Below are 13,074 nucleotides of genomic sequence, written 5' to 3'. Positions count from 1 at the left end.
ACAAAAAGAAAAATACTATTTTTACTTTATTTCAACTAAATAACAGAAAGTAAAAGAAGGGTACAGAAGGTTGTGCCTTCTAGTTTCATCCATCTCATGCTCATCAAAAAGAATCCACTAACAAGGTTGATCAAGTCTTGTTAACAAACTCATTCCGAATAACATGGAACCGGAGAAATTTCGAATAACACTATGTTACCTCAACGGGGATATGCACATCCCCAATAATAAGAATATCATATTTCTTCTTGATAATATGAAGAGGAAATTCAAAACCTCTAAAAATAATCGATGGAATTTTTCCAATAGAATTGATGCTCTGGACCTGAGGTTGTTTCCTTGGAAAGTGTACCGTATGCTCATTACCATTAACATGAAAAGTGACATTGCCTTTGTTGCAATCAATAACAGCCCCTGCAGTATTCAAAAAGGGTCTTCCAAGAATAATAGACATACTATCGTCCTCGGGAATATCAAGAATAACAAAGTCCGTTAAAATAGTAACATTTGCAACCACAACAGGCACATCCTCACAAATACCGACAGGTATAGAAGTTGATTTATCAGCCATTTGCAAAGATATTTCAGTAGGTGTCAACTTATTCAAATCAAGTCTACGATATAAAGAGAGAGGCATAACACTAACACCAGCTCCAAGATCACATAAAGCAGTTTTAACATAGTTTCTTTTAATGGAGCATGGTATAGTTGGTACTCCTGGATCTCCTAGTTTCTTTGCTATTCCACCCTTAAAATTATAATTAGCAAGCATGGTGGAAATTTCAGCTTCCGGTATCTTTCTTTTATTTGTGACAATTTCTTTCATATACTTAGCATAAGGATTCATATTGAGCATATCAGTTAATCGCATACGCAAAAAGATAGGTCTAATCATTTCAGCAAAGCGCTCAAAATCCTCATCATCCTTTTTTCTTGGATGGTTTCGGAGGGAAAGGCATGGGTTTCTGAACCCAAGGTTCTCTTTCTTTACCATGTTTCCTAGCAACAAAGTCTCTCTTATCATAACGTTGATTCTTTGATTGTGGGTTATCAAGATCAACATCACGTTCAATTTCTACATCATTATCATTACTAGGTTGAGCATCATCATGAACATCATCGTTAACATTATCACTAGGTTCATGTTCATTACCAGATTGTGTTTCAGCATCAGAAATAGAAATATCATTTGGATTCTCAGGTGGTTCAGCAATAGGTTCACTAGAAGCATGCAAAGTCCTATCATTTTTCTTTTTCTTCTTTTTAGAAGGACTAGGTGCATCAATATTATTTCTCTGGGAATCCTGGTCAATTCTCTTAGGGTGGCCTTCAGGATACAAAGGTTCCTGAGTCATTCTACCAGTTCTAGTAGCCACTCTAACAGCATAATCATTTTTCTTACTATTCATTTCATTGAGCAAATCATTTTGAGCTTTAAGTACTTGTTCTACTTGAGTGGTAACCATAGAAGCATGTTTACTAATGAGTTTAAGTTCACCTTTAACATTAGCCATATAATCACCCAAGTGTTCAAGCGTATCGGAATTGTATTTCAACAGTCTACCAAAATAAGCATTGAAGTTTTCTTGTTTGACAATAAAATTATCAAACTCTTCTAAGCATTGTCTAGCAGACTTATAGTGAGGAATATCACCTTCATCAAATCTATAGAGAGAATTTACCTTTACTACCTGTGTCGGGTTATCAAGACCATGAGTTTCTTCAATAGGTAATGGGTTAGGATCATATATTTCTTCAACAGGCGGTAAATTAAGACCATGTATTCCTTCAATAAGAGGTAAATTCTTAACATCTTCAGCTTTAATACCCTTTTCTTTCATAGATTTTTTTGCCTCTTGCATATCTTCAGGACTGAGAAATAGAACACCTCTCTTCTTCGGAGTTGGTTTAGGAATAGGCTCAGGAGCTGGCTTAGGAAGTGTCCAATTATTTTCATTTGTCAACATATTATTCAATAGAATTTCAGCTTCATCCGGTGTTCTTTCCCTGAAAATAGAACCAGCATAACTATGCAGGTAATCTCTGGAAGCATCAGTTAGTCCATTATAAAAGATATCAAGTATTTCATTTTTCTTAAGAGGATGATTAGGCAAAGCATTAAGTAACTTTAGAAGCCTCCCCCAAGCTTGTGGGAGACTCTCTTCTTCAATTTGCACAAAGTTGTATATTTCCCTTAAAGCAACTTGTTTCTTATGAGCAGGGAAATATTTAGCAGAGAAGTAATAAATCATATCCGTGGGACTACGCGCACAACCAGGATCAAGAGAATTAAACCATATCTTAGCATCACCCTTTAACGAGAATGGAAATATTTTAAGGATATAAAGATAGCGAGATCTCTCATCATTAGTGAACAGGGTGGCTATATCATTTAATTTAGTACGATGTGCCACAACAGTTTCAGATTCATAGCCATGAAAAGGATCAGATTCAACCAAAGTAATTATATCAGGATCAACAGAGAATTCATAATCCTTATCAGTAACACAGATAGGTGAAGTAGCAATAGCAGGGTCAGGTTTCATTCTAGCATTAAGAGATTGCTGCCTCCATTTAGCTAATAACCTCTTGAGCTCATATCTATCTTTGCAAGCTAAAATAGCTAAAGGAGCTTATTTTTCAAAAACATAACCCTCAGGAATAACAGGAGAGTCTTCATCATCACTTTCATCAATATAATCAGTTTCAATAATTTCTTTCTCTCTAACCCTAGCAATTTGTTCATCAAGAAATTCACTAAGTGGCACAGTAGTATCAAGCATAGAAGTAGTTTCATCATAAGTATCATGCATAGCAGAAGTGGCATCATCAATAACATGTGACATATCAGAACGAATAGCAGAAGCAGGTTTAGGTGTCGCAAGATTACTCAAAACAGAAGGTGAATCAAGTGCAGAGCTAGATGGAAGTTCCTTACCTCCCCTCATAGTTGAGGGATAAATTGTTGTCTTAGCGTCTTTCAAGTTCTTCATAGTGATCAGCAGATATAAATCCCAAGTGACTGAAAGAATAGAGCTATGCTCCCCAGCAACGGCGCCAGAAAATAGTCTTGATAACCCACAAGTATAGGGGATCGGAACAGTTTTCAAGGGTAGAGTATTCAACCCAAATTTATTGATTCGACACAAGGGGAGCCAAAGAATATTCTCAAGTATTAGCAGTTGAGTTGTCAATTCAACCACACCTGGATAACTTTGTACCTGCAGCAAAGTGTTTAGTAGCAAAGTAATATGATAGTACTGGTAACGGTAACAAAAGTAATATTTTTGGGTTTTGTAGTGATTGTAACAGTAGCAACAAAAAAGTAAATAAGCGAAGAACAATATATGGAAACCTCGTAGGCATTGGATCGGTGATGGAGAATTATGCCGGATGCGGTTCATCATGTAATAGTCATAACATAGGGTGACACAGAACTAGCTCCAATTCATCAATGTAATGTAGGCATGTATTCCGAATATAGTCATAAGTGCTTATGGAAAAGAACTTGCATGACATCTTTCGTCCTACCCTCCCGTGGCAGCGGGGTCCTAATGGAAACTAAGGGATATTAAGGCCTCCTTTTAATAGAGTACCGGACCAAAGCATTAACACATAGTGAATACACGAACTCCTCAAACTATGGTCATCACCGGGAGTGGTCCCGATTATTGTCACTTCGGGGTTGCCGGATCATAACACATAGTAGGTGACTATAGACTTGCAAGATAGGATCAAGAACACGCATATATTCATGAAAACATAATAGGTTCAGATCTGAAATCATGGCACTCGGGCCCTAGTGACAAGCATTAAGCATAGCAAAGTCATAGCAACATCAATCTCAGAACATAGTGGATACTAGGGATCAAACCCTAACAAAACTAACTCGATTACATGATAGATCTCATCCAACCCATCACCATCCAGCAAGCCTATGATGGAATTACTCACGCACGGCGGTGAGCATCATGAAATTGGTGATGGAGGATGGTTGATGATGACGATGGCGACAAATCCCCCTCTCCGGAGCCCCGAACAGACTCCAGATCAGCCCTCCCGAGAGGTTTTAGGGCTTGGCGGCGGCTCTGTATCGTAAAACACGATGAATCCTTCTCTCTGATTTTTTTCTCCCTGAAAGTGAATATGTGGAGTTGGAGTTGAGGTCGGTGGAGCGTCAGGTGGCCCATGAGGTAGGGGGGCGCCCTAGGGGGCAGGCGCGCCCCCACCCTCGTGGGCAGGGTGTGGGCCCCCTGACGTGGATTTTCTTCCAGTATTTTTCTTATTTTCCAAATAGATGTTCCGTGGAGTTTCAGGTCATTCCGAGAACTTTTGTTTCTGCACATAAATAACAACATGGAAAGTCTGCTGAAAACAGCGTCAGTCCGGGTTAGTTCCATTTAAATCATGCAAGTTAGAGTCCAAAACAAGGGCAAAAGTGTTTGGAAAAGTAGATACGACGGAGACGTATCAATGAACCACATCCGGCATAATTCTCCATCACCGATCCAATGCCTACGAGCTTTTCATATATTGTTCTCCCCTTATTTACTTTTCCGTTGCTACTGTTACAATCACTACAAAACCCAAAAATATTACTTTTGCTACCGTTACCGTTACTTCCATACTACTTTGCTACTAAATATTTGCTGCAGATACTAAGTTATCCAGGTGTGGTTGAATTGACAACTCAACTGCTAATACTTGAGAATATTCTTTGGCTCCCCTTGTGTCGAATCAATAAATTTTCGTTGAATACTCTACCCTCGAAAACTGTTGCGATCCCCTATACTTGTGGGTTATCAGACCAAAGACTGTGGATTGTGTTTTCCTTGGATATGCTTTTCATAGCATTGGTTATAGATTCTTGGTTGTAAAATCTGAGGTACCTGACATGCATGTCGGTACGATTATGGAGTCGAATGATGCGACTTTCTTTGAACATATCTTTCCAATGAAGGATATGGCTGCCTCATCTAATCAGGAGAAGCCTAGTTCATCGAATCAGGAACCAGTTATAATTACTAAACCTGTCATTTCGATGGAACACTTTGAAAATCCTGTGGAGAAGAACAATGAAGTTCCTACTAGGAGCAAGATACAAAGGACTGCAAAGTCCTTTGGTGATGATTTTCTTGTGTACATCATAGATGACACTCCCAGTTCTATTTCAGAGGCCTATGCATCTGAAGATGCTGACTACTGGAAGGAAGCGGTCCGTAGTGAGATGGATTCCATCTTGGCAAATGAAACTTGGGAGATCACTAATCGTCCTTGTGGGTGCAAACCTATAGGGTGCAAATGGGTATTCAAGAAGAAACTTAGGCCTGATGGTACTATTGAGAAATACAAGCCACGTCTCGTGGCCAAGGGTTATACCCAAAAGGAATGTGAAGACTTCTTTGATACTTACTCACCTGTGGCTCGACTGACCACTAGTCGAGTAGTACTTCCTCTAGCGGCCTCACATGGTCTTCTCGTTCATCAAATGGATGTTAAGACTGCTTTCCTAAATGGAGAGTTGGATGAGGAAATTTATATGGAACAACCAGATGGGTTTGTATTAGATGGTCAGGAAGGAAAAGTGTGCAACTTGTTGAAGTCTTTGTATGGACTCAAGCAAGCACCCAAACAGTGGCATGAGAAGTTTGAAAGAACTTTAACAGCTGCAGGCTTTGTTATAAACGAAGCTGATAAATGTATGTACTATCGCCATGGTGGGGGCGTGGGAGTTATCCTTTGCTTGTATGTTGATGACATACTGATTTTCGGAACAAATCTGAAGGTTATTAAGGAGGACAAGGATTTCCTATCTCGTTGCTTTGAGATGAAGGATTTAGGAGTGGCTGATGTCATTCTGAACATCAAGCTGTTGAGAGAGATGATGGTGGGATTACATTACTTCAATCTCACTATGTGGAAAAGATCTTGAGTCGCTTTGGCTACAGTGACTGCAAGCCCTCTCCAACACCATATGATGCTAGTGTGTTGCTTCGAAAGAATCAAAGAATTGCTAGAGACCAATTGAAATATTCTCATATTATTGGCTCGCTTATGTATTTAACCAGTGCTACAAGACCTGACATCTCTTTTGCTGTTAGCAAACTAAGCCGGTTTGTCTCAAAACCAGGAGATGTGCATTGGAAAGCTCTAGAGAGAGTTTTGCATTATTTAAAAGGCATTGTGAATTATGGAATTCACTACACTGGGCACCCAAAGGTGCTTGAAGGGTATAGTGACTCAAACTGGATCTCATATGCTGATGAGATAAAGGCCACGAGCGGATATGTATTCACTCATGGAGGTGGCGCTGTTTCTTGGAAGTCTTGCAAGCAGACCATCTTAACGAGTTAAACAATGGAGCAGAACTCACAGCACTAGATACAGCTACGGTCAAAGCGGATTGGCTTCGTCGTCTCTTGAATGACTTGCCGGTTGTTGAGAATCCTGCACCAGGTATCCTTATGAACTGCGACAATCAAACTGTGATCACGAAACTGAGCAGCTCAAAGGATAACATGAAGTCATCAAGACACGTTTAGAAAAGGTTAAAGTCTGTCAGGAATATGAGAAACTCCGGAGTTATTGCATTGGATTATATCCAAACGTCTAAAAATCTGGCAGATCCTTTTACTAAGGGTCTATCACGTAATGTGATAGATAATGCATCGAGGGAGATGGGTATGAGACCCACAATATGAGTTGTTCATAGTGGTAACCTACTCTATGTGATCGGAGATCCCGTGAATTAGATGTGGAAGACAAGATGTTGATCAACTGAGAGGAGAGTATCCTTACTATTAACAATATCACTCCATGAAGATGCAATACTCTCCTAATCTGCATGGCAGGTTGATGTATATCTTAATGTGTTCTAAGTGGCTCATTGAAGCAGAGATGTTGTCCTGCAGAACATCTTTTGAAGAACGCACCTATATGAGTCTGATTGTTAGACATCGCAATCTATGAAAGTAGGGTTCTCTCTAGTAAACCCATGAAAGGTCTCGGAGTACGACGCATAAGCTCCACCCACGGGGAAGACCCGCGGTAGCCACATATCGGTCAAGGCTTTATGTGAAGCTAGATTCACAGAACACTTGCAGTTCAAGGTCCAGTCCACTGTTCAAGTTGCTTACTAGTGTAGCATAGCGTTCTAGGTGGAAGTTCAACTTAACAGTCTCCACTGCAGTACCGGTATATAAAACAGTGTTTTGGAACCAAAGGCAAATTTTGTGTGCCTCTGGGATCTGGTGGGGGATTGCTGGAATTTTGTGTATTTTGGGCCAGCCCAATAGCAGTTTCAAAAATTCTTAATAAATCCTAGAGGCCCACGCAGCCCATTCATGCAAGGCAAGTGGTGGAACAAAAGTTTAGTCCCACATTGCTAGTTTAGAGGGAATTGGACCTCCTTATAAGGGAGCATGTTTCCCCACATGTATGAGCATGAGAACAAGAGGGACATTCACGCGCGCTACTCCTCCGCCGCCCGCCTCGCCACGCCATGCCTCGTCACGACGCGCCGCGGGTTGCGGGAATGAGTCGAGCCGATGTCTAAATTTTTGCCACGCACGACGGGTATACGAACGGTCACACAGGAGCTGAAACGTTTTTGCTGTCGTGGAGATTGATTACGAACGGCACACCTCTTCGCCTGTCGCCTGTTCGCTTCATCTCCCTCTGTTGTTTCACCTCCCGTCGCAGCCTGTTCGCCTCTCTCTCTTGTGCCTATATAAGAGAGGTCGCTCCTCTCCAGACAGACACATCAGAAAGACCATCTCCCTCTCGCCACCAAGTTCATGAGCACTGCGCTGCTGCTACGTTCTTCCCCATCCCGGCTTGCGGCTGCACCGCAGGTCGGGACAGTAGGCCTCCGAAACTGCACCTCTTTGAGTCCTGTACGGGAGAAGGGTGATAAGGTTTTTGGGGAGCGCTCCACGCGACTACTGACTTCTTCGTCACGGACACTCCGGACTCCGACGACTACTTCCCCGACGACGACTTCTTCCGCGACATCGACAACCTCCTTGACGACATGGCTGGCAAGGACACCGACCCCAAGTCCAGTGCTGCTGCCGTCCCGTATGTGTTCTTCTTTCTGTTAGATGTCCTGCCACAGTTTCTTGTACTAGTACTTGCCCTAGATATGTTAGGTACTACTTCATATATGCAACTTGCTCTACTGTCTGCTCTAGATATGTTAGGCTACAGTTCATATATGCAGATGTTATTTACCTTCTCTCTATCAGAACGCATGACCTGTTTTATCTCTACTATATTAGTCATGCTTTATCTAGTATTTCTGTTAATAAAATCATCTGGTAAATTTCTCATATTTCCAACAATCCAAAAACTTTATTATAGGCAATTTACACCAAGTGGTTTTGCTGCTTCCATGAGACCTCCTATGTTTGAGGGTATCCACTATAAGAGGTGGCACGTGAGAGCAGTCTTATGGTTTCAAACCATGAGTTGCTATGGCGCCACTCTTGGCAAACCTGAAGGGGAGTATGATGCCCAATAGGAACAAGCTTTTCAGAAAATGGATACTCTATTTAAGGCTGCTCTCTTGACTGTTCTTGGTGAGAACATAGTTGATGCTTATGCGTCAATTGATAATGGAAAAGATATGTGGGATGCACTCGAGGCCAAGTTTGGGGTCTCGGATGCTGGCACTGAGCAGTACATCATAGAGCAATTCTATGATTAAAGGATGACTGAAGAGCGCTCTGTGGTTGAGCAAGCTCATGAGATACAGTCATTTGCTAGAGAACTTGAGCACTTCAGTTGTATTCTACCAGACAAGTTTTTTGCCGGAGGTATCATTGATACGTCTCCGTCGTATCTATAATTTTTGATTGTTCCATGCCAATATTATTCAACTTTCATACACTTTTTGGCAACTTTTTATACTATTTTTGGGACTAACATATTGATCCAGTGCCAGTTCCTATTTGTTGCATGTTTTATGTTTCGCAGAATATCCATATCAAACGGAATCCAAACGGGATAAAAACGGACGGAGCTTATTTTTGGAATATTTGGAAAATTCCGGAAGAAAAATCCACGCGAGACAGTGCCCGAGGTGGCCACGAGGCAGGGGGCGCCTCTGCCCCCCTGGGCGCGCCCCTGACCCTCATGGGCCACCCGTAAGGCGGTTGATGCCCTTCTTCGGCTGCAAGAAAGCTAATTTTTGGAAAAAAATCATGGCGAAGGTTTCAGTCCAATCGGAGTTACGAATCTCCATATATAGACGAAACGGTGAAAGGGCAGCAGACCAGAACGCAGAAACAGAGAGAGACAGAGAGATAGATCCAATCTCGGAGGGGCTCTCGCCCCTCCCACGCCATGGAGGCCAAGGACCAGAGGGGAAACCCTTCTCCCATCTAGGGAGGAGGTCAAGGAAGAAGAAGACGAAGGGGTCCCCTCTCCCCTTCTCTTCCGGTGGCACCAGAACGCCACCGTGGCCATCATCATCACCGCAATCTTCACCAACAACTTCACCGCCATCATCACCAACTCTTCCCCTCTATGCAGCGGTGTAACCTCTCTCTTACCCGCTGTAATCTCTACTTAAACATGGCGCTCAACGCTATATATTATTTCCCAATGATGTATGGCTATCCTATGATGTTTGAGTAGATCCGAGTACAGACCCGAGTAAGTAGGTTGTTTGCGTATGGGATAAAGAGGACTTGATGCTTTAATGCTATGGTTGGGTTTTACCTTAATGATCTTTAGTAGTTGTGGATGCTTGCTAGAGTTCCAATCATAAGTGCATATGATCCAAGTAGAGAAAGTATGTTAGCTTATGCCTCTCCCTCAAATGAAATTGCAATAGTGATTACCGGTCTACTTATCGATTGCCTAGGGACAAATAACTTTCTCGTAACAAAAAGCTCTTTAATAATTTAGTTGTGTCTTTATCTAAACAGCCCCTAGCTTTTATTACGCGCTCTTTATTTTCTTGCAAGCCTATCCAACAACACCCACAAAGTACTTCTAGTTTCATACTTGTTTCCGGTAAAGCGAACGTCAAGTGTGCGTAGAGTTGTATCGGTGGTCGATAGAACCTGAGGGAATATTTGTTCTACCTTTAGCTCCTCGTTGGGTTCGACACTCTTACTTATCGAAAGAGGCTACAATTGATCCCCTATACTTGTGGGTTATCAAGACCTTTTTCTAGCGCCGTTGTCGGGGAGTTATAGCGTGGGGCGAATATTCTCGTGTGTGCTTGTTTGCTTTATCACTAAGTAATTTTTATTTGCTTTTCTTAGTTGTTTTCTATCTTTAGTTATGGGTAGGAAACGCAAAATACCAAAAAAATTAGTTGTACCTACTGAACCAATGGTTGAAGAACCACTCAAAATCTATCACACTCCTGAAGCTTTTTACTTGGATCATCTTCGATCCCTTTGTGCTCGTGCTGAAACCCCAACTAGATTAGTTGAGAGCAAATCTTTAGATGAGCATGCTTGTTATGTGCGTCACCGAATATCTGAAAAAGGGAAAATTCTATTGGGTCAAATTCATTGTTTGCAATGCTATGCTTGGAATTTATGTTATATGTATGATGTTACTTGTTGTTCTGAAAACCCTAAGAAACACCTCCCCTACCAATGTGAGTTTATTGATAATGGAATCCTATCTTCGTATGCTCAGGGTGTTTATAATTACTATGATATTCAACAAATGGAAGAATTTGTTGCTTTTAAGGGTGCTTATGAAATTGCTTCTTTGATTGAAACATATGATGCTACTCTTTACAAATCTGAAAATTTTGCCATACTTAAATATTGCTATGATAATTATGCTTCTAATGCGTATGTTGAACCATATACTGAGGACTACCACGCTATCCAAGAAGAGACTAATATTTTGCAGGAGTCTATGGAACAATAAATTGATGAAACTGTGAGCTCATTGGATGAAAAAGATGATGAGGAGAGCGAAGAACAAAAGGAGGAAGAGCGGATTAGCTACCCGTGCCCACCTTCTAATGAGAGTAACTCTTCAACTCATACATTGTTTAATGTCCCTTCGTGCTTATCGAAGGATGATTGCTATGATGACTACTATGATCCCGTTGATTCTTTTGAAATATCCCTTTTTGATGATGCTTGCTATGCTTGTGGCCAAGATGCCAATATGAATTATGCTTATGGAGATGAACTTGCTATAGTTGCTTATGTTAAACATGAAATTGTTGCTATTGCACCCACACATGATAGTCCTATTATCTTTTTGAATTCTCCAAACTACACTATATCGGAGAAGTTTGTGCTTATTAAGGATAATATTGATGGGTTGCGTCTTACTTCTACACATGATGATTTTGATAGATGTCATATGCACGTGCCTGCTGCTCCTATTTGCAATTATTATGAGAGAGGAACTATATCTCCACCTCTCTATGTTTCCAACACGATAAAATTGCAAGAAACTGTTTATACTATGCACTGGCCTTTACTATGTGTGCATGAATTGTTCTTTTATGACATGCCGATGCATAGGAAGAGAGTTAGACTTTGTTGTTGCTTGATATATGTTGCTTTGTGCTCACTACTAAATGCCAAATCATTGCTAATTAAAATTGGCTTTGATATACCTTGGGATCCGAGTGGATTCACTACTCGAGCACTATATGCCTAGCTTAATGGCTTTAAAGAAAGCGCTGCCAGGGAGACAACCCAGAAGTTTTAGACAGTCATTTATTTCTATTGAGTGCTTTCATATAGTTTAAAAACAACAAAAATAAAGAGGGGAACCCAAAACTTTTCAAAAAGGGAAGTGAAAGTGAGAAAGACAAGCATTGTTGAAGTGGGAGAGCTCCTTGAACTTTGTTCATGCTCACGGCAACTTTGTGAATCTTGATTAAAGAAACTTTTCAACAAAAATAATTATCCCCTTGTACAATTCCATTGCATTATAAAAATAATGTGCCAAGTTTTGCCTTTAGGATGTTTACAATACTTGTTGGTTTGTACGGTGCAGGACAGAAACTTTGGCTGTAGTGCGCGATTTTGAATTTTTTACTGGAACTTCAAATGGTTCTTATTATTTTTGCACTGTCTTTATATACAAATTGTTTATTTTTCCTAATTTTGGCAGAATTTTTCAAGTATCAGAAGTATGGTGAATGTTCAGATTATTACAGACTGTTCTGTTTTAGACAGATTCTGTTTTTGATGCATAGTTTGCTTGTTTTGATGAAACTATCAATTTATATCAGTGGATTAAGCCATGAAAAAGTTATATTACAGTAGACACAATGCAAAAACAAAATATTAATTGGTTTGCAACAGTACTTAGAGTAGTGATTTACTTTATTATACTAACGGATCTTACCGAGTTTTCTGTTGAAGTTTTGTGTGGATGAAGTGTTCGATGATCGAGAAGGTTTCGATGTGAGAAGAAGGAAGAGAGGCAAGAGCTCAAGCTTGGGGATGCCCGAGGCACCCCAAGTAAATATTCAAGGAGACTCAAGCGTCTAAGCTTGGGGATGCCCCGGAAGGCATCCCCTCTTTCTTCAACAAATATCGGTATGTTTTCGGATTCGTTTCATTCATGTGATATGTGCAAATCTTGGAGCGTCTTTTGCGTTTAGTTTTCATTTTTGTTTTGTGCACCATTCTGGTATGAGATGGTCCTTGGTTGATTTATAGAATGCTCTTTGCACTTCACTTATATCTTTTGAGTATGGCTTTATAGAATGCTTCATGTGCTTCACTTATATCATTTGAAGCTTGGATTGCCTGTTTCCCTTTACATAGACAACCGCCATTTGTAGAATGCTCTTTTGCTTCACTTATATTTGTTAGAGCGTGGGCATATCTTTTGTTTTAAGAATTAAACTCTCTTGCTTCACTTATATCTATTTAGAGAGATGACAGGAACTAGTCATTCACATGGTTAGTCATAAAACCCTACATAAAACTTGTAGATCACTGAATATGATATGTTTGATTCCTTGCAATAGTTTTGTGATATAAAGGTGGTGATATTAGAGTCGTGCTAGTTGAGTAATTGTGAATTTGAGAAATACTTGTGTTGAGGTTTGCAAGTCTCGTAGCATGC

This window comes from Aegilops tauschii, chromosome 6, assembly GCF_002575655.3.
Source record: "Aegilops tauschii subsp. strangulata cultivar AL8/78 chromosome 6, Aet v6.0, whole genome shotgun sequence".
Classification (NCBI taxonomy): Eukaryota; Viridiplantae; Streptophyta; class Magnoliopsida; order Poales; family Poaceae; genus Aegilops; species Aegilops tauschii.
Note: the sequence above shows the minus strand (reverse complement) of the source record.